General features: G+C 35.9%; 1 pseudogene; it reads left to right on the top strand.

Annotated features, from left to right (window-relative positions):
* The first annotated feature begins 2431 nt into the window (after positions 1 to 2431).
* Positions 2432 to 22975, top strand: LOC149173789 (serine carboxypeptidase-like 32 pseudogene; annotated as a pseudogene).
* Positions 22976 to 24055: the final 1080 nt, after the last annotated feature.

The following is a 24055-nucleotide window of genomic DNA, read 5'->3' as shown; positions in this document are numbered from 1 at the left end:
AAACAGAGGCTGAAGCAGAAAAGGTTACAGGTACATCAGATGAGAGCTCAGTGGTTGAAGTCATATTGGAAAAGAAGACACCACAACAGGCACCACAACAAGGTGAATTAAAGAAAAAGCCATCGTGGGTTAAAACTTCAACATATCATCACCCACATCACCCCGCAAGACAACCATCAAGATGGCAACCAATTAGCCACATGGACAACAACCCCCGCAGGACAGATAGAGAGGAGCGAAGATCCACCTACTAAACATCAACACTACAGAGCTACCATAGTCAACTTCCATCTCAAGCGAGCGAGGCATCAGTGAGACCGAGGGTTCACCTTTCTCTTGGATGGGTAGATGCACGTGCATTGTACCAGTGGACTACTCTTTTGAGTAGATCTTATTATTTGTGTTCTTCCCATGTTTCGGGGACAAAACATGCAAAGGGGGGTGGAATGTTATATACCTAGAGGGGATAATATGGGGTACTAAGGGAGGTACCCAAGGTAATAATGTAATAATGGGATGGGCCATAGTAATAAATAAGGTGGTTAACCCATGTCATGTAAGGGACCACAAGTAGTTAATAATAATGTAATGGGCCCATGGTATTAGCTTGATGGTATGAGGGAACCATGGTAATGATCCATGGTATTGTATGTATGAGGCCTATATAGATGCTAGAGACTCCACATGGGAGATAGTCAAGGATTATTGTATGAACAGGCATATGGCTTGTGGAGTGTTCTCCTACCTTAAGGAGTGAATGTATGGTGTTACCCTACCATAAGGGTTTGATTAATAAAGAATCATTTCATATTATTTATGGGTTTATTTGTATTCTCTTATATTTTCATATCAGATCTATAGTATTTATAGGTTAGATCTATAACAAACATAGTAAGAATTTGTTGACTTAGTGGCCATTAATGAATGCCACTGGCCAACACGAGAGCTCCCATCACTGATTCCAATGGGAGTCAAGATGCCTAACACATCTTTGTAGGTACGAATGAATTTTTTGTGGTCGAGTCACCTACAAGATCTAATGAACAAGGGATATTAATGTACTCCCATTGTTCATTGGCTAGAGTACTTGCCATTAAGGAATGCAAGCCTCTAGGTGTTTTTAGAAAGATAATTAGACTCTAGGACTTTGACTCAATGATATACATAGAAGCAGTGTGTTATTGGTGGAAATGAAAGGGAATGGTAATGACAATAAGCTTGTAAGGAATGGATGTGAATAATGGAAATGGTATGCTTTATGGATTGACAATTGGTGGAAAAATCTTTTGCAAAAAGGGAGTTGCAAAGTAATGGTTGTGGACATGGATTTGTATTTAGAATTTTTCATGAATTTAGTCATTTGAAGACCAATTGTGCGCACAATGTAATCTCCTTAATGAATACTTGATTATCCTGTAACGTGTAAAAAAACTTGGTACAAAGAAAACATAAGTGTGCTCTAGAAGAAATGGCCAGTTCCTTCATGATTCTTACGCAAAAATTTCATACCAAATAAAACATATTAAGGACAATCAAATTGTTGAAATTGACTCAATCATGATTTTAATATCATTCCATGCTTAAAAATAACCATGAAAAGTAATACTCCATGTTTGTGTCAGATCAAATATGCTCGGCAAAAAGATTGGCATTAGAAAGATCTATTTTGTTCTGCATATTAGTATGTCATATAAAAGCATTCAACAAAAATAGGTTATGAGTTTAATGCCAACTTGAAGCTATCGAAACAAGATAATCATCATCTATAGAATTCTCCAAATAAATCGTTCCTCAAAATTTGTTTCCAATTGTTCCATTTTTTTATTTTTATTTTTATTTTTTATTTTTATTTATCTTTTAAATAAATAAACAAACAAAAAAAAAAAATGAAATTCATATTTTTTTATTTTTTATTTTTAAACTTAAAAAAACAATTTTTTTTTGTTATTTATTTTGAGTTAGTTTTTTTTTTTCTTTTTTCTTTTTTTAATAAAGAAATCAACAAAAACTAATTCTATTAAAAACTAATAAAGAAAATTTCTAAAAATAAACTAACACTAAAATGGATTTTCTTCTAATATCCCTAAAAAACACACAAAATCCTCTAGAATCATTGAAAAATCTGGCTTTTTGTCTAGAAAATCAAGAGAAGATAATGCAGATGCCATATCTCTCCAAGATAAGTCAAATCCAATTTTTTTATCACTTATTGAATATAGAGGAGGCATTTTAGTTAGGCAAATGGAGTTGTGACTAGAGCTCTGTGTATTCGTTGGTGACACATGTGTTTGATGACATTATAATTACAGGTATCTCCTTCAAACCCTTGATTTCCTTCAGTCTCTTGAAGAGATCGTAGCCTGTTAGGTTTGGCATGCAATAATCTGAACTGCAGGAGGATTTTGAAGTTGATTGATACGGACCTGTGAAAATGGCCTGTAGAAAAATTTGTTGGATAATTCTAGGGTTTGTTCTGAGTTGTTTGTGTGCCAATCAAGGCGAAGCCATCTCAAATCTGACAGTTAATCAAGCAAGCGAATTGGATAAGGTGACCCAACTACCTGGGCAGCCGAAAGTTGGATTCAACCATTATGTTGGCCATGTGACTGTGGATGAAAAGGGTGGAAGGGTTCTCTTTTATTGGTTCTATGAAGCTTCTTCTCAAAAGGAGAACAAGCCGTTGGTCCTATGGCTCAATGGAGGTCCTGGATGTTCTTCTGTTGGATATGGAGCAACACAGGAAATAGGACCTTTCCTTGTGGACCCTCCCGATGCTACGCTTTCCTTCAATGAATATGCATGGAACAATGAGGCCAACTTATTGATTCTGGAATCACCTGTTGGAGTAGGGTTTTCTTATACTAACACATCATCAATTTACAACATACTTGGCGACAACCTTACTGCTTCGGACACATTTGCTTTTCTGCAAAATTGGTTTACAAGGTTTCCCGAATACAAACAACACGATTTTTACATAGCAGGAGAGAGCTATGGAGGGCATTACGTACCACAACTTGCAGAGGTCATTTATGATTTCAACAACAAATATCTTCCTCAGACAAACCGTATCAACCTCAAAGGTTTCATGGTGGGCAACCCAGAGACGCATACCGACTATGACTAGAAAGGTAACATGGACTACGCATGGAGTCATGGAATTATATCCGAGGAGACTTACAAAGTCATCTTATCCAACCGTGATTTCTTCACTAACAATACATGGGACAAAAAAATTTGTTAGTTTTCAATTTTTTTTTAAATAATAATATATATATGATATACATATTATTATGTGGGAATTTTATTATTATTATTTTTTTTAAACTAAAATTAAAAATTAAAAACTAAATTTTATCTAAAAAAATTTAAGATGATTTTTCACTCATGCAAATCAATTTTCCAGCAAAAGTATTTTTATTGGAATAAATCAATAGATTTTCTGATCTTCCTGATCGCACGAAGCGCAGGAAGAGAGCATACTAATCTCTTGATTTATTTTTATTTATGCAGGTTAGTGTGGATGGATAAAACACTATTAAGATCTACAACAAAACCTTGCATTATCTACACTCTTTCTGCAATGTCACGGGGGCATTTAGACTCTCAGAAGACAAGGCTTTCCGATAATCAGCTCTTGGCTCACCCGTGATATAGAAACAAGACATAGAGATGCAAAGATGTGCCACTGAATTTATTCATGATGATTTATTTTTTGAAAACAAGACTAAAAACTTCTAATGATAATGACTTCTAATGACTTCTAATGAGATCTCATTTTTATTTTCCTAATCTATTCTACATTAATTTAAAATATGTTTTTATTTTCTAAGTAAAAGAATGCTTCCAATGAAGCCATCTACGGACTAAAAATTTGTACATGCTCACATCAAGATTTAAAAATTTTACATTATGTTTTACTAGTACGTGAGTAACCTATCTTAGAGTTGGCTCAAGGTTATTGTCCTTGCTCTCCAAGAAGTACATGTTCAACATTTTCAAAGTCCTCATTCGTAGATGGATTAGTGAGAAATGGGGGGTTTAAAATAAAAACTGAATTTAAATTAACTATGTGCGAAAATAAAAATGCTTCAAACTTTGAACTCCTTTATGAACCTGCTGTCACCAAGTTCCACAAATTAGTCCATAAAAACAAATGCATAAAATAATTACTAAATCCTTCTAGTTGCAATTCCCTGGCAACGGCGCCAAAATGTTTGGTTCCAATTGATGATGTCAATTAGTGATTAATTTATTGTCAACCTGGGAAGGTAAACTTAGAAGTGCCTATCTAAAATAGATAGATCTAGAAAGATTCCTAATTTGTCCAAGATCTTAAATTCCCCTTACAAGAACATATTCATTAAGATCTATTTCAATAACTAATCAAACTTAGATCTAACAATTGTTTGAGATCTATGATTCTCTTACAAGAACATATTCTACAAGATCTCTTCCAATATTAGAACATCTAATAAGAAATTAAAAGTTGAAATGAAATAAACCTAGATCTAATAATTGTATGAGATCTTATGGTTCTCTTACAAGAACACTTTCAAATAAGATTCTTCCAATATTAGAACATTTAACAAAACTTGAAAGTTGAAATCAAACAAAAACATAAAATAAATTATACCTAAAATAAGCAAATAAGCATGCAAGTGAGGCCATGGGGGCCCTCCATAACTCCACAAGCACACCACTTCAATGGAGACTCAAATGTAGAAGCAAAATTGAAGTATGATCCTTTATTTCAAAATCTCCATTACAAACCAACTCTAAGATTACAACTCTAAGCTTCTAAGATTACATACTCCAAAATTCTAAGATTACAAAAACTTCAAGATTCTAAGATTACAAAAACTTCAACATTCTAAGATTACAAATGGAGGAGATTGTACTCCTATTTATACAATGGGATGAGTAACAAACTCATAATGATCATCCACTAATCTCTCATTTAGTTCCATAAATCTCTCAACCATCTTGACACGTAACCCCCCTTTGTCCTTGATCTTCTCCATGAAATCATAATCTTCTCCATGAGGTTTATTTCTTCAAATTCGAATTTGATCCTTCAAGGCCACATAAAGGTGTCTTGGAAGCTTCCTTGGCACCTAACATGTCACAAAAACAACCCACTTTCCATATATAAAGTAAAATATATTATTTTCTAATGTTTAATCAAGAATTTCTCTCAAAAATGCTTAAAAATAAATAATATTTGGAAAATATAAATGAGACCCATTAATGGTGAATAATAGGGAAAATGGAGTGACAAGGTGGTGAATAGTGAGTGATATAATGGAAGCATAGGTGAAAAATGTATGGTAATGAGTGATATTTGCACGACATTTTGCAACCCCAACAGACTCGTAAGGCAGTAGACTCGGCTTCCTATGGATAATAGGATGATAACCTAGTGGGGTCTCCCAATATATACGTGACGGTACGGGGAGCACAAATCCGTACTAGCATCTATTGCATCACAAAAGGAGGAATCACCCAACCTTAGTGAGAACAATAGGAACTAGGTTTAACGACGCTGGAACACGTCTCTAGCCTAGACCTCTAGATATGTGATCGTTAGGTTCCAATGCGTTTTTAAGTTCATTCAATATATTTTAACAATTAATCTTGAATTAAGTCTCGATTTCAAGGCCTTATCGAATGTATCTTTAACACTCCTAGAATGCAACTAGATGAGCAAAAATACCATTTTCGTTGGATGAATAACTAGTTAAGGAAGAGTGAGAGGTTCAATGCATAACAACTAAATGGAAAACAAGCAAACCAATCAAAGAAAAAGGAACATTTCTACCATCTATCCAAACTTGCAAGCAATCCAAGAAAGAATGAGAAACACACTTTTTGATTTTCAATATCTTAATCGCAAGAACCTACTAATGCAAAAAAAATCATTTTTAAAACCTTAATACGAGATGAATGCACTTTTTGATTTTCTTGAATAAATGATAAGCAACTATATGTAAAAATGAATCAAAGACTCAAAACTAAAGAAATAATCCTTTTTCGAAAAACTAGAAAACTATCTCATTGACTGGGAAGCAAAACAATTTATGTCAAGCGAAAGAAGGAGACTGAATGACCTAGACAAGAAAGTTCAGTGACCAAATAGATACACCAATCGAGAGGATGACAAAAAACAAAATATAATAAGCCTTAAACTATGAGAGAGATTCTACCAAGTAGAGTCTAAAGATCTCAATAAAGGAGTGACCCAAGCAAACCAAGCAGTGGAGAAACCCTAGGGCATTTAGGTCACATGGTTCAAGAGAGAGGATTTGAAAAGACTTGAAAACCAAAATAAAAAATCTTAACAACCAATACTTTAGACACAACAAAGAGAAGCAAAACAATCTCTGAGGACCAAACACACTGGCCAACCAAGCAAACAAACCTCAAACTTTGAAACTCACAGGAATCGTCACAAGAAAAACACTAACAACATGTGCCAACAGAAAATCATCGCACTCCCCTAACTAAACAATTTGTGACATCGTCACGAAAGTACATCAGTTAGCTGCGCCAAGCCGATTTCAGGCCTCGACGCGACTGTTAGACAATTTATCTGCGCTGTACAGTATAAGTTTCAACCCAGCAGTCAACACAGACGCGACTACTTCGCGACTATTAGGAAATAAATAGCGACGACCCAAAATTAAAAGCAAAAAATAAAAGTTTGATTAGAGCAGGGCTAGATCTATCACTTAGAAGGTTGGGAAGGCTATAGAAGTAGGCTAATAGCTTCCAGAATGAAGTATGCTACCCAAACAGTAAGGAAGACAATAAACAAATAAAGCCAATCAACACAAAAGACAAAAGACAATCTCCCCAGTCGAGTCACCAACTTGTGACACAGGTAAGTTCCCTCTACGGACAGAGGCAACCCCTCTAGCCCTAGAGTGGTTCTAGTCATTGCACAGACAATATCAAAGCAAGCTTCCTTAGAAAGTTGGTGTTATGAAGACCTACCTTCAATCTGACGTTTGATGAAGTCCTCGCCGTGTCGCTCCAGCTCTTCATTCTTCTAGTCATTGATATCTGAAAACAAGAAGTAGAGAAACACCATAAACACAAATAGAAAACAACCAAACAATCTACTTGAAGAGTCAAGGAACCTCAAGCTATCGAAATATAATCAAACGCACGATATAGAAACAAATTGTTGATTTGTATTAATATAAATCAAAGTAAACTTACAATCGGGCCTTGATGTCGTAAGCCTCCTTGAAGGGTTCCATCGGTATGTCTCTGTAAGCATTTACTTGTGAACCGTCTCCCAAGGGAACATATGACTCTCTCTGTTGTCCAAGAGGGTTGATACTAGAAAGCTCTCAAGCCAACTCTACTCAAGAATCTCTCAAATCACAACACAAATGAGGCTACTTCCACACTCCAATAACACTCTCTACATCTACTCCTCTCTTAGAAACTTGAAACTATCAAATTACATCTAGCTATCATTCCATTACATCCAAGCTAGTTGATGTTATTCATGGAGGAGATATTTATAGGAGGGAGAGGTCCCATAAGAGAATGAAGGAGGAGTTTATCTCTTAAGGAGGTTGCACAAAAGGTGGAACAATTATCCCAGAGGAGAAAGGCGAGCTCAACCGACCCAACAACCAGTCCTAGGACCGCCCATGAAGCAATTACATCTAGAAGTTTCGACGAGTTGCTGAAAAAATTTCCAAATATAGATCGTCCCAGGTGCAACACAGGGACAGAACGAAGACTTCGTTAGGGATAGTGTTATTTTTCCAATCTTCATGAGGAGGATAACTTCTCACTCGCGTCGACCCAAAAACTTAGGGAAAAAGGGCCTTCTTCAGAGATAATGAAATGAGACACTCTTCCTGAGATTGCAAGAAGGTAATGATACATAGTTGGAAACATGAAATAACACAGATGTTAGTAATATGGACTGGCAATATCTGGGATCATGGAATTCAAATTCGTTGACAAATTACTGTGTAACAGTCTTGCTGCAAGCTGCTGAAATCATATAGTCTTGATTCTTTCCTGCTTAGTGGCATAATTATTATCTATGTGAATAGATGTGTCGATGTTGAGCATAGAAAAGAAATTGTTAGATTATTGGCCATTAATAAATTCAATTAACCAACACGAGACTACTCACCATTGATGTTAATGAGAGTCAAGATGCCTAAGTACATCTTACTAGGTACGAATAGATGTGTCGTAGTCGAGTCACCTAGAAGATCCGACAAACAGGGGACATTGATGTATTCCCATTGTTTATTGGCGAGAGAACTTGCCATTAAGGCATGCAAGCCTCAAGGTACTTGAAAGATCTCTAGTATTGATCCTAGATGATGTGCCAGAGTCGATGCATCAAGACTTGTTAGAAGGGAGGCCTTAATGAATCCTCCATCATCTAACGCGAGTATAAAATAATAATTTGAAGGACCATAGATGAAATATTTGCATTATGAAGCAAGTTTTATTTGACAGAAAGGAAGAGGAAAATGGGGTGGCTCGGCTTTAAAAGGGAGCTGAATGACTTTATTTTTGGGTTAAGGGTGAGTGAAAATGAGGCAGGAAAGTATGAAGATTGCAAAGGGAAAATGAGTTTTGAAATCATGGTTTGGCAGTAGGGAGATGGAAATTTATGGATCGATTGTAGGCTTAGAATGAGTAGCAATGGTAAAATTGGTATCTAAGAGGCCTTGTTTAGTAGTGATGGTGTAATGGATGTGATTTGACATGGAATTAAAATGCTCTTCTAAAAGAAACTTGGTCTTTAAAAGGCACTTGTGCATATAGCAATCTTCTTTTATTGTCCTGGAACCTGCAAAAGCTTAGCACTTTTCTACAATAAAATGTAAGAATATCAAGAGAGAGAAATAGGTGATTAGTCTCTCTTCATATTATTTATAAACAAAAAAACTTAGAAATAGTACTAATAAAACAAATTCAAGGAAGAAAAATTAAATGCACTTTTACCTATTTGGAAAGTGGTACCTTGGACTACGTGTTGGTGTTTTTTTGGTAACTTCTTCAATATTTTAATTTTTCAAATGTTGATGAAAACTCTCTTATTGTTTATATCTATTCAATATCTTTCCAACGACATTTGAATCATCGAAAATTGATGTCATATGAAAGAGTTATGATTGTTTGAAGTTTTTATGAAACAGGAAAAAAATTGTGCATGGGTGCCACGTGGAAACACTAGGGAGTGCCACGTGGGCTGAATGTTCAAGATGACATGGTGGAGAATGGGGCAATGAATGTGTAATTTTGACCAATAATATGTAGCCACGTGGACCAATCCAATGTCACCATATGTTAGCGAAATTGTTGCCTAGTTAAGGATTGTCAAAATTGTAAAATAGTTAACAACTTTTGGATTTTATTGGATTTGAACTCATGACCTATCTTTTATAAATTCAAAGACTTACCAATAAGCCACAATTTTAATTTATGAAACAAAATCCATTAAAACGTCAATTAAAGTTAAAATATTAATCCTTCTACAAATTTGACTAACAACGTAACAATTTGACAAATGCCCAACAAAACAAAATTCAATATTTTTAGAAGAAATCAAGTGTCTAAGTGCACTTTTCAATCAATTTAATGTGACCAAAATATTTTATTTTCATTTGAACTCATCCTATTTCCAAAAATAATGGATCTCATAACCAATTTATTCTCTAAAAATTTGGAAAACATTGAAGCTACAACTCTTTTTTTTTTGTAGGTTGCCACAAGGTGTGTTACAAAAAAAATCGTGGGCCATTTTCTCACAAACTATCCATTGGATTGGGATGAAATCTTTTATACATGTTCCTACTATTCTACTATTTATGCACACCTAAAATCAACACCATCTATTGCACATATTTCGAGATATCATCTAAATTGCTATAAATTTCAGAAATGATTTCTCACAAACTGCATATCAGATTGGGCTGAAATTGTTTATGAAGATTCCTATGGTCCTAATACTCTTGTACACAAAAACACATATCTATCCAATGCACAGATATCACGATATAAGTGAAATGGTTGTAGGTGATGATCTTCATTTTCTCGAAAACCATGAAGCGGATTGGGCTGAAATTTCCAGGGGTTGTTCATCGGAATATTATGCACTTCTTGTAAAATGATTATGAAAACTCAGTTCCTGGTTTGTGAGATATCTTCAGTTTAATTTCTGCAAAAAAAAAAATGAAAAAAAAAAAAGAAATATTTTAACAAATTTTGAGACAGATCTAATTGAAATTTGGAGATTAAATTTTGAGTATTTTTAGAATGAATAATGAATTTAGATCTCCTATCCAATTTTTAGATCTATGAGTTTTATTTCAAAATTTCAAAGCTAACTTTATTCAATTTTCCTTTCTGATCTTCCAGGTCGCACAAGGCACAAGAAGAGATCATACTCAGGAATTTTGTTAACTCATTATTCTAAAATTTGAAAAACAAAGTAAAATTTCGTCTCTCAAAACTCGGTTTGTTCTCCTCTCTTTCTAGATCTTCCTGCAAAATAATTAGTGAGCGAGGTGGCTAGTACTGCACCACCAAAAATAAAATTGCAAATAAAATGAAATCTAACTTATGAAAAAAAAACATCACCAAACTTAGTTTTATTTGTTGATTCTATCCTACTCTACTGGAGATAGAAAATTGGTTCATGTATATGCATATTTCCAATGTAACCATGTGCGTAACAGGAGTAAAAATATATTCATGCTTAGGTTTGAAAAATATGCATTAAAGTAAATCAAAGCATGAACAACCAGTTGTTTTGATAATGCAATCAAGAAGTAAAGAAGAATGAAAGAGTGATGTGACTTGATCCCTGATTGGAACCATCTTTCAGTAAATCTATGACATTCCTGATTCTTTTCTTGGTTTAGATCACATTAAATATCATCCTTTATTATGCATTCCTCAATCTTAGATTCTAATGGTTGCTCCCCATCAAAAGTATTCCATGATTCTTTAGTCTCTTAAACAAATTGACAAGGGGAATCAAAAGAGACTTGAAGATCTTCTTGTGGAGGTGGAGAGGTAAACAAGTTTATGAATGCAGTTAAAATATACTCTTCCTCGGAGGTAGATATCCTAGTTATTGCTAAGATTAGAGAAAGTTCTTGGAAAGACATTCCTCAAATTCTTAATTGTATGTGAATTACTCCAATTGGTTGATAATTCCTGTCTTGAACATAGATTAGTAAAAAGTATTGAAAAATGATTGAATATTTAATATGCATCATAAATTATTTTAATATGCTTTTAACCATGCATCTAAGAATGAATTCAACTATCATGAGTTGTCTAAACTTTCAAAATAAACACCTATGTATGCCTCCCTAGCAACAGTGCCAAAATGTTGAGTGATTTCATTGTGAGTTAAATCCATGTCATTAAATTTTCAACCCAGGGTTCGTGAATTGATGAGGTATACGTGTATTATATGTACTAGGTGATTATTTCTCAAAATAGATTAATCTAATGCAATAAACTTGAAACTAGCTACAAAACAAATTAAATCAATCCAATCCAAACATAAAGAAATTGAATCAATCTTAATAAAACAACATGAATCAAAATAACATACAAGAAACTAAACTAAACTTACATAAATGAAACCACACTTGCTTGAAATGAAACCACCACTGTTTAAAATGTAAATCACACTTGCTTAAAATGAAAATCACACCTGTTGAATTGAAAATCACACTTGCTTAAAATGAAAATAAATGTAATAACATAATTACACAATGTTACCAATATGTACAACAAATGAAAAAGGTGTGCAAACTGTGGTTGATGGGGTCCTCCACTCCTTCGCAATCACATCGAATGATTATCAAATATTAGAGATCAAAGTAGTAATATGTATTCCATAAAATGACATTGGAGAAAAGATCCAAAGATATTACAATAATTCAACTCTCTTCCTCTCTATCCTCACTTTACAAATTACATATCTTGTATGGAACCATGAACTTGGAACCCTTTTGTATGAAAGATGCACTCCTATTTATACAAAAACTTAAGATAACTAATCAATAAATGTAGATCCTCAAATCTCTCCTAAATACACATTTATCTCTTGTGGTTATAACCAATCACCTGAAAATATGACATACAAATCCTCTCACAATTCTCTCATAGTTTTGATAGGAGACAAATATCAAAACATCCATGATTCTTCTCCTTTGAATGTGCCTAGTCAATGATCCAAATCTTCTACAAATATTCATGAATTGGAATTAAAATTCGAATTTGTGGTTGAGTGGCCAAATAGGACCCTTATAAAATCCTCAAATAGGCCTACAATATCATACAACTCATACCACTTTTAGATACATATGAAAACATGTTAATTTCTTAATATTTAATTACAAATTCTCTTAAAATACTTAAAATAAATGACTTGGAAAATAATAATGATAAACCCATATGATAATGAAAATGGTTATTAATGTAGGGTAATGGAGGTATAGAATATGGTAAATAGTTATGGGATATGGAAAAATGATGGAAATGAGGGTAAACGAGGATGTCATTTTGGAGGCCCAACACTCTTCTTTGGATTAAGGGATATCCTGTACTTACGACATTGCTCAAAGAATTTCCACAAATGGCGTATGTGGTTAGATCTCTTCTTAGAAAACACTATGACATCATTAGGTATACCACCACGATTTGTCCAATCAATCCACAGAATGAAATGTTCATGGCGCGTTGAAATGTTGCACTGAAATTAATCAACCCAAATGACATTCTCTTGAATGTGAACATACCAAACTTAGTGCAGAATATTGTTTTTAAGTCTATCAAGCTCTGAGACTAGAACCTAATTATATCCCAAATACCCATCCAATAAAGAAAGAATTTTTGACTCTGATATTATTTGTAGTGTCTATTCCATAGACGGAATGGGCATGGAGTAGTTATATTTGTCTGAGGCACAGTTCAGGTTATGTAAATCAATAGACAAGTGGATTTCCCCAGACTTCTTTCTTATCGGTACCAAGTTTGATACCCAGGTAGAATGTCACACTTTGTATATGATCCGAGCATCCAGTAGGTTCCTTAACTCCTTTTGAATGAGAGGCTCAAGCGTAGGATGTACCTTCTACAGATTTTGTTGGAATGGCTTGGCCCCTTCTTTGATTGTAATTACATGTTGAATAATTAGCGTGTCATAAGTTTTGAGCTCATCATACATCCACACGAATACATCTTGGTACTACTTGAATAAGTATATAAAATCATGTCACTCCTGTGGTGTGCAAAAAGTACCAAGATTAACATACTTCAAATCCTTTTTTGTTCCCAAATCTATCTTCTCATGTGACAACATTGAGTTGTGGGTCTTTTCATTGACTGACCCTCAGAAGCGATTCTGCAACTCATACAACTTTTCTAATGATACCCTGCCTTTTTGCATGAGGTTTCCTTTGCTTATGTTGGTTGCATCCTGCAATGCCTTCTCATGCTTGTCTTCATTGAGTGATGCATCTTTAAATACATTGGCGTTCGCCATAAAATGCAGTATCTACTAGTCATCATTGAAAATTCATAAATTAGTAACATTGTTAGGGGCGAATGGCTTATAAAGAATTTCTACAGAAAAATTGTCCCTAAGCAGTGATAACCTAGCAGTAGCATTTTCCAATGCATCCATAGTTGCGTTGCGCATTCTAGGAACAAAGATAATATTAAAACCTTGGAAATGCAAAATAAAACCCATACCTCTTGTTGGTAACATTTGAGATGAGATGACACAGTGTAAGGTATCATGTACCTGTCGTACAATAATTTCTGAGTCACCTATATCTTTGAGAACCACAACGTTGAGGTTGAAGGCTCTTTGCAAACCCAAGATGAGTGCTTTGTATTTCGCAGTGTTGTTCGTGCACTCAAATTCCAAGCGGCAAGAGATCATGTGTTTTCTCTATCATAGGTCTATTAAAACACATCCAGCTCTATAGCCCTCCTGCATTTTGGAACCTTCAAAATACAAAGTCCACATATCATATGTACAAGTACTACATACAACACTAGTACTATTATTATTATTACTACTACTAACTGTACAAATATCATTTTCATCAGTTTGACTAGGAAGGAGCTCCAACTGTGTATTTGGTGGGACTGGGGATGGCTGAGCAAGATAATACCCTAGTTCAGTTTTCAAATATAAGATCTGTGAAAGCTAATGGCTCATTCTCACCCTCTAAGGGAGTTATCGTGTGTTTCATGTACCTCTCTGATTTCACCCAGATATGATTGTTTCTACCTTTATATGGAAGCCACAAATGTGACCAATCCATTGTAAAGTATCCCTACAACTTGTTAGACCAGTATATGTTCAATAATACACCATATGCTTCTAGAATGTCCAAAATTAGTATTTTTATACATTGGTGAACTCGATGATCTTGGATGATAAACAAATAAGCACATTTTTTAGTTCACAAATTGCATGGACAAGAGTCTTGTCTACCTGAATGATCTGTGCATCTATTTTATCCCATTTTGCGTTGATTTTATTTGCGAAAAATAGGGGCATTATGTTTACTGATGCACTAGAATAAACTAAGCAATTTTGTACATTATAATTGAAAATTTCAAATTTCAACGTAAACGAAGGGCAAAGTGTGTTTACATTAAATGTTAAAGAATTAAGTACATACTCCAGGTAACTAGAGGACTTACAAGATTCAATTCCCTTTTGTGAAGAAGCATTGTGATCTGAAATTGATTGCTAGTTAATGCTATGATAGTATCATTTCCATATATAAAATTTTCTTTGCTTTGGTTTGCTTATCAATAGAGCGTTTATCCACGAGCATTTGATTGTCAATTCATCTAACTTGGGGAAATTTAGTGTTTTGCATGAACTGAAAATCATGAATTTAAATGGCTTAACAACAACATATAAAAACATAGCAAGCACAAATAATAGAGCTCAATACACGAATTTTTGTTGAAGGAGTTCACCCCTCTTGGCCTACATCTCCTTGGTCTAGCTTCATAGTGTGGGCCTTTGTATTAGCTTCAATAGTGCTCAAATTGTTGTTACATGCATCCAATGCTCTTGGTAAATGTTCCAATGAGTTTAAAACATTCAAATCTATTAGAAATGATTTTTTTACTCAATTTGGTTACCAGCTGCTCTGGGAATGGCCTCTAACACCTAATGGACCTAGGCTTCAAAAATATTCAAGTGAACAAAAACACTTGTAGATGACCTCTTCTGCTTCTAAAACCTACTCCAATGAATTCCCATTAGCCAAAAATGACTATTCATTTTCGAAATTTCGTTGAGAATTGAGTAATCTATGGCTCAAACAGGTTTTCCTAGAAAACCTCCTCTAAATCTAGAGAACTGCCAGTTAAGTCCACCAAGTTTGGTGGTGGTTCCAGATTTAGTGGCTCCGACATAAATTCTGCCAACTTAATTATGGATTAATTAAATGATAAATTTATTAGTGGCACACTAATCCCACTTAACAGTTGGCACCTAGCTCCTAGTTCAGGCGCTTGGTCACATCGGGTGGGGGATGGCCCTAGGGGGCTTTCTTTTTACCAAACTTGCAGAAGCTCTAACTTTTTCATACGACATTGGTTTTTCAAACCGTTTGTGGTGTTGGAAATTTGGAGATGAAATCCATACATTAATTCAGGTCTGAGGCAATTCTTAGCACTTTCATTTTTTAAGCTAAAACACTGATCCCTGATCATTCCTCCCCACTAGAAGCCTTTTGGACCCCAAAAGCTCTTTTGATCACTCATTATATTGATGAGGGGATTGTTCCATCATCCTTCCAATCTTTATCAATTGAAGTTTTCCTAATTTCATTATTTGGAGCTTTTCATAAAAAGTCAAATTTTTCCTTGATTCTGACGACCATCTATTGTTGTCTTTGACACCGTCATGCTGCAATATTTTTGAATTTGTAGAAAAATAATCTAATTTTGCAGAAAACATATTGTTCCTACCTTGGTCAACAATCAAAGGAAACTTGGAATATTTCTCACCTTGCACTTTGTCTCTATGGCGATTTTTAGCTACTTTTGCCTTGTACTTGAGTCGAATTTTGCCCAAGTTTCTTCGCCATTGTAATGTGCCTTTTGGAAACTAGAAATGAACATTTGTGAAACCCATGCCTTCTTTGACAAGCTGCTTTGTCCTCTTCTCTTTGACCTTTGCAACTTCTTGCACCGGCACCTTGTTTTCAACACCGCTCAACACCAATGTTGGCTGCTGCAAATGTTTTTCACCTTCTTTCAAAGGAAACCTGTTATCATTCTAAAAAAACTCATTACAATTATAAGCATCTTTATGAAAAGTATGATTCAAAACATCTCTTTGTTTAATCATCAACAATGTCAAGTTATGACTTGCATGAACTAGCCTCTTCATTTTCCTTGCATTAACTAAAAAGATGTTCAGTTTCTTGTGATGAGCTCTCACAATATACTTCACCCCATCTTTAAGCAAATGATATTTGTGCTCATAGTGATGAAACACCACTTTCTTGTCATACAAATATGGACTTCCCAAGTTAATTCTAGAAATGTGAAGTGGAACCACGTCTAACTCGACTTCATCAACAAAGCTTGTAGTAATAGCAAATCTAAAAATGCATTTCCTTGAAACCTGTAAATTGGCATCCTTAACTATCCAACCCAAAGGGTATGGTTTATGATGTGGTACAGTTTCAAGTTTAATCTCTTTAACTAAGTCTTTCGAAATTAGGTTTTCTTGTGATCCACTATCAAAGAGTGCATCAATCTTGGTATGATTTGAGATTACTTTGACAGTGAACAACTCTTCCCTTTTGTCTACATTTGGAGTGTTGTTGTGATTATTTGAGCAACTAGTACTTTCAACATGTTGACCTTTCAAAACCATAGCTGTAATTTTTGTCTCATCTCCTGAATCTGACCCTAAGTCTTTTTCAGCTATAGCAACATTTTTTCCCTTCTCTTTAGCTTTCAATCTATCTATTTTTAATTCTAGATGAAGTTGCCGACAATGGTCTTCGTCATGGCCAGTCTTTGAACAATTTTTGCATGTGAGTTTTTCCTTCTATTTTCTTATAATTGCATTCTTTTTTCCCTTCCATTTTCCTCCCTTCTCTTTTCCCTTACCCTCACTTTCACCTTTCTCCTCTATGTTTTGTTTTCCCCTCACCTCAATATGTGTGGCTTGCACACATACTTCATCTAAGTTTCTTGGGTTAAACATAAGGATAGTATGTTGCAAATAGGAATGTAGACCTCCAATATATTTCAAGCGTGTGTCTTGTGAATTCAAGTTTACTCCTAATAACAAAGCCCTTTTCTAAACTCCTGTGTATAATATTGGACTGATTGGCCTTTAAGCTGCCTAAAATTCTGCCAACTCATAATGGGTTTTACATATAGGCTAAAGGATAAAACTATCTTTTAACTGCAGAAACAAATTCAACCCAAGAAATGGATATCTTACCATGGATTCACATTTCCTCTTGAGTCCTTACTTCCCACCAAACTAGTGTAGCTCCTACTAGCCTCAGTGAAGCCAACTGAATCTTTATGTCATCTTCTTGAAGGTTCTGAATTCTACAGTATACCTCCAACTGTTGAATCTAATTTTCCAACTTTTCTACATTCACTTCTCCATTGTACATGGGAAGTTCGAATTTTATGTCCACTTTCAGTAATGGAGTTTTTCCTTTTGGGGTTTTGGAATGAGTATGGGTAGTGGTGGTTGTGGAAGATGACGTTGTTTGAGATGATGGAGATGATGAGGATGAAGGATATGGAGGTGGATTTCCACCATTTCCTTTGGAGTCCTTCTTTTCATCCTTTTTGTCCTCTGAGCTTCCTTCTCCATGTGGAGGTTTAGAACTCTCTCCAACCATTTTGGTGTTCCACTCTGCATAGAGGACTTTAACGATCTTAGTCAAAGTATAGAAAGCTTTCTTGAATCCTTTCTCTTCTGAAGAGGGACCTTCATGCTCTCTTTCTCTAGACATAATGGGTATAGATTCAGGGTCAGAAATTTGTATTGATTGTACCTCTTCAATCACTTCAGCCTCTTGTGCAATTTGTGCCTCTTCAATCTCAACTGATGGAGATGGAACTTGAGGTGATTCAGGTGTTGCCTTGAGTGGTCCTTTAGATGAGGATGATGCTTTCTCAACCTTCTTCCTTCTTGTCCTAATCTCAAGACTAGCTATCAGTAGCTTCCCTTCTCCTCTCTGCAACTTCAACCTTGTAATCATAACAACAATTGCAACTATCAAACCCTTCAAGCAAATCAAGCAAGCAACCTTGTGCTCTGATACCAACTTGATATGAAATTGATTTATGTTTAATGCTATGCTAGTATTATTTCCATATATAAAATTTTATTTTCTTTGGTTTTCTTATCCATAGAGAGTTTATCCATGAGCATGTGATTTTCAATTCATCTAACTTGGTGAAATTTAGTGTTTTGCATGAACTAAAAAGAATGAATTTAAATGGATGAATAGAAGCATATAAAAACACAACAAGCACAAACAACAAAGCTCAATACACAATTTTTTTTTAAGGAGTTCACCCCTCTTGGGCTACATCTCCTTGGTCCAGCTTCATAGTGTAGGCCTTTGTGTTAGCTTCAAGAGTGCTCAAGTTATTGTTACATGCATCCAATGCCCTTGGTACCTATTCCAATGAGTTTAAAACATTCAAATCTATCAGAAATGACTATTTTTTTACTTGATTTGATTACCAGCTTCTCTGGGAATGGCCTCTAACACCTAGTGGCCCTAGGCTTCAAAAATCTACAAGTGAAAAAAAAAACACACACACACACACACACTTGTATATGACCTCTTCTACCTCTGAAACATACTCCAATGAATTCCCAGCATGCCAATTAGCCAAAAATTACTATTCATTTTCGAAATTTGGTTGAGTATTGAGTAAGTTATGGCTCAAATAGGTTTTCCTAGAAAACCTCCTCTAAATCTAGAGAACTACCAGTTAAGTGTGTCAAGTTTGGTGGTTGTTCTAGATTTAGTGGCTCCGCCATAAATTCCATCAACTTAATTACGAATTAATTAAATGATAAACTGATTAGTGCCACACTAATCCTGCTTAACAGTTGGCCCCTAGCTCCTGGTTTAGGAGCTTGGTCAGATGGGATGGGGGATGGCCCTGGGGCTTTCTTTTTACCAAACTTGCAGAAGATATAACTTTTGCATACGATGTCAGTTTTTCAAACCGTTTGCGGAGTTGGAAAGATGGAGATGAACTCTATCTATTAATTCATGTATGAATAAATTTTGAGCACTTTCAGTTTTTAGCTAAAATATTGATCCCTGATCACATTGTTACTTGAGACGAACTGCCCAAGTGTGCATAGCAACATGTCTCGCTGGCTCATGATATTTGTTAATTTAATAGTGAGATATTCACATGAGCCTTCTCCATTTCATCAGCTATGTTATAATCTATTGCAGAAGAGATTGCCAAAGTGTTTGTGGGAGTTGACTTGTCCACTACTTTTGGAGTGATGGACTTACTTTTGCTGCCTATGGAAGTGCTTTTCACTATGAATTCATTTCTACACTAGTTCTGAGTATTTTTCGTTGAGTTGACGAGTGGATTGATCTTTCTTAACAAATGTTCCTTCAATTTTTGCTTCGTCAACTCTTGTGTAGGAGTCAGCCCTTGGCTTTTTAAGTTATATCGGGTGGTCTGCTTCTGGGCCAGGTCATTACATGGTTGCTTTTCAGAATCGCTCTTCTAGCTGCGAGTATGCAATTTAATGTGTTCACCTCATGCCCCATGCTTGGGCTCTCTTTGGCTGCAACATTTTCTTCCTTTTCTTCTACAGGCTCAATTTGCTTGTCAGTAAGCACTATGTCAATAAAGTGTGCAGCCAGAGCGTTCATGTTGTGGTTCCACTATGGGCATGTTTTCTCTAAATGGTATTATTGATGAAATGAATAGCATTGATCCATGCCCATACTTTCAATATTCAACAAAAAATTCGCGCTTTGCGTAGACTTGGTTGGCTAGTTGTTGTTGCTGCCATATTTTGAAGTCCTTCTCAGAAGGTTGAACTTAGGAGGCCTATTACACACGGTGGTATCACTTGACCTTTGTTTCAATTCTTCCAACTCATTGGACAGATACTTGATAATGTGGTTCAAGCTCTCAAGATTAATTGCTTGCTTTTCTTTAGCCTTTCTTATGGAGGTCTGAGACCTTTTCCCCGTGTCTTTGGAGTCCTTTGTTACTTCGTCATTTGCGATGACTCTAATCACACACAAGTCCTTTTCAACTATGATCGCCTCTTCAAAAGTTTTAGCCAAATTTGGTTTCACGGTTCTTTCACAAATTGCGCAATGCTTGATGGTAAGGTATATGTGAAAAATTCAATCGTGATCGAGTCATGAGGTTTTGTGATTGGCGGAAATATGTTGAAGATACAGTTAAACCTATGACTGAAATCTTTCACCTTCTCTTTCTATTCCATATTGAGATTTCCCAACTCTTTCAAAAGCATGGTGGGGGTTTTATCATCAATGATTTTTTCAAGAAATAATTTCTTAAAACCCCTCCAATTCTAGATTGAGTTCGAAGGAAGGTTATGATACCATATAGCTACTCTGCCATTTAAGGTACATGGAAACAATCCACATGCAACATCATCATGACGTACCTCAAGTGTTTACAGATGTAGGTAGAAGTTGTCTAGATGGTCCTCCACTTTAATTACTTTGTCAGGGTCATACTTCGTTAATAGCTTCTCTGGGTGCCTTGGCATTTTGTGTAAAACACTCGATAGTGCAAGTGGGACCTGAGTCATCTAGTCCAAATCTTGGTATGTCATGTCTTCGTCATTGTTTTCCACTTCTTTGTTAGAATCTGATTGGTTTTTTCTTCTTCTTCTCCGCCTAACCCACAGAAAGTATCATTCGAGAGCACTAAGTTATCACCATCACCACCATTGAAGGTTGGAGGTTCTTTTTTTTCTGTGTTTTCTTCATAATCTGCTAACTCTTAAAGGATGGAAAGAACCAATTCTTCAACTATTAATACCAATATCCCAGTGGGGGTGGTTTGGATCTTATTTGTAAAATATGGAAGAGCATCTACTCTGAGTATCCATCCAATAACTCTCGCAAACTTTTTGGTGATGGGGTGTATGGCCCATATTTGATCGTAAGATACTTTGTAAGCTTTCACATTTCTAGGTTGAGAAGAATTACCAACTTCATAAATGTGTGCAAGGGAGTTGTTGGGAATATTACTGCCTTGACTAGAGGAAGTAAGATTGGGGTTGGTGAGATTGTCAACCATAAAAATATGGTTGCCCTCCTTCTAGCACCATAAATGTTGACGGTTGATCTGAAATTGGATTTACGTGAATTCTTGCTCTTTTCCAAAATCAAATAAACAAAAATTAGGACTATGTCAATGCTTTGAAAGTTTAAAAATGGGTCTTATAATAATAGGCTCATTCAATGTCTCTTCAAATCATGAAATAGTCTCCATATGTAGCTGAACATAATGAACATAACACACATAATCCATGAAAACATAAAGAAGAGAAAGACAAAGGTTTGCTGAAGGAGTTCACCCTTCCTGGGCTACATCTCTAAGCTTTTCAACATGACTAGACCACTCATATATTTAGTATCAATGAAGTACATAAACAATTGCTACAGGTAAATAAATGGCTATTACCCCTGCAAGGTAATGTTCTCCTACAAATAACTCGCACAACAACATCAACTCAAACCATCTTCTTCAAATATGACATACTTCAACTGAAATGAGTTAAAACCTTCATGTGCATGCTTCAATTCCACATTGAAACATATAATCAAAACTTCATGATAAGATAAGTTGAACCTGAGTTGAACCCTATTGGTTATAGTTGTTTTAGTAGCCTCCTAGAATTGAGAATATCCCTACATGGTATTCTCCATGCACAAAAACTTCCCGTAACTGCTTCCAATCCCTGATTGATCCATACACCTTTAGTCTCAAACCTGAAAAAAGGCCTGTGGATGTGCTCAAATCAGAAAATAGAGGTTACCAATAGATTTAGAACATCCAGAAACCCCTAAGCAGCCTCTTTTTGAGCTCAATTTGCATAAAAACTCCAAAATTTATGAGCCTTTAAGCTCTCTCATGAATTTCTTATGTTATCCATCCTACAATTCAACCTAAACCTAGCTTGAGCGCCACAAGTCAGGAATCGGCATGCAAACCTGGCCTACAATCTCACCGATGGGAAAATTTGTCGAACAATTAAAATGTCCATTAATCCACTAGTTCTGAAATTTTCAGTCACATGGGGGCCACGTGCCAAGGGGTTAGGTCTAACCGTTCGCCCCCACTGATCGGGCCTCCAACATCTGGCACTTGGTTATATCATGCCCATAAAACCCGATCCTGGTGCTTAAAATTCACACTAAGGGCTTCACGCTCCAACTATTCGATGTAAGGTCATGTGACGGACCATAGGCCCTGGGGTTGGCCCTGTTAGCCTTGGAGGCATTTGGCCCAAAAATGGACCCAAAACACTCCCAAAGTCTCAAGAGTTTGCTTAAAATCATGCCAAGTGATCCAAGTATGCCCCAAATGTCTTGAAGATTCTCTTAAGAATCATTCAAAGTCAAAACCGTAGCATGCCAATAGCCCTTGGAAGGGCAAAAATGCATTGTCAGGAGGCTAAAACACTCCAAAAACCATGATAAACCATTATAAAAGGCTTGAACTCAGGAATGCACAGCATCTGTTAGATCTAGCTGATCAACGGCCCAGATCTAAGTGGAAAATCGGCAAGCAGCGGTCGCAAATAGTGGCAATCGGCGCAAGACACCGCCTATCAGCGATCACCGATGATCGCTATCGGCGGGTTGCATCGGCGGAGGTATTCGCACAGGTTGTGTGGAATGAGTGATCACGATCGGCGTTTCAACGTGGATCGTCGATCGCGTGCCTGGATCGACGACCAACATCGCATCGGCGGATCGCAATTAGGAAGACTAAGGGGTGCAACCTTTACATGTATATGTGTGTGATGCGATAGGACCCAGACCCGATGGGTTCAAAATAAAATCACATATTATTTCAAGTCTGTGGATTGACCATTTTTAATGTATTGTTTGTATTTTCATTGTTTTAACGAAATACAAAAGGAAACAGGGCAGTGCCAATGGCGATAAAGCCCGAACCCAATAAGGTCCGAGAAGTGAAATATATATATTTTGAAGTCTGCCAAAGGCCAATTTTCCTGTGTTTTCAGTTTTTTTGAAGCGTAAGTTAAAATACAAAGGAAGCAAGGGACCCAAGCTGAATGCGACTTGCGATATCCTTAAGGGTGAACCCGATAGGTGAATAAACCATTTTTAGGACTTTTGAAGTCCAAAATACACAGAGAAGGTGGGAGTTTTACAGTAATGTTGTGTTTTCTGTTCATAACAAAAAGCTGTCACTGTCCACATTTTTAGAGGGATTTCATAGGCCCGAAGAGCCATTACACCACAGAGAAGAGGCTTAATCAATGACAAAGCAGTCATGGAGCCAGAGCACGCGCAGCTAGCCTGCAACAGAAGTGATCAAGGAGCATAGACAACGCAACACTGCCAAATCAACCAGAAACGATCATGGATCCACAACATAACACAGCCAGAACAAATAGGATGATTGTGGGGCATCTTTGGCACGAGAGAGCTCCCAGACAATGCAAAAAGCTATCCAAAATATCTTAATACAGTTATTCCTCTGTCAGAAGGAGAAAAACTCTGAGCCACGCTTTCCTATTGAGGGAATCAATCAGTTAGCAAGACAGATCAAGACTCCGAGCCTCTTAGAGCTCAGGAGCATTGTAAATAGGCTATAAATAGCTGAAAGTAAAATGTAATAAGGGTTCAACTTTTTGAGATTATTCCTCCTCTGTTCCTTCAAGCTTCTCATCTTCATTCTAGCAATATAAGCTTCTTTTGCCATTATATGTTCAGTTTCCATTCTCTTTGTTTTT

This window comes from Pinus tabuliformis, chromosome 4_2, assembly GCF_031772625.1.
Source record: "Pinus tabuliformis cultivar Carrire ecotype Pingquan chromosome 4_2, CPIR1, whole genome shotgun sequence".
Classification (NCBI taxonomy): Eukaryota; Viridiplantae; Streptophyta; class Pinopsida; order Pinales; family Pinaceae; genus Pinus; species Pinus tabuliformis.
The sequence above is the reverse complement of the archived record's forward strand: the minus strand, read 5'-3'. Positions and strand labels throughout refer to the sequence as shown.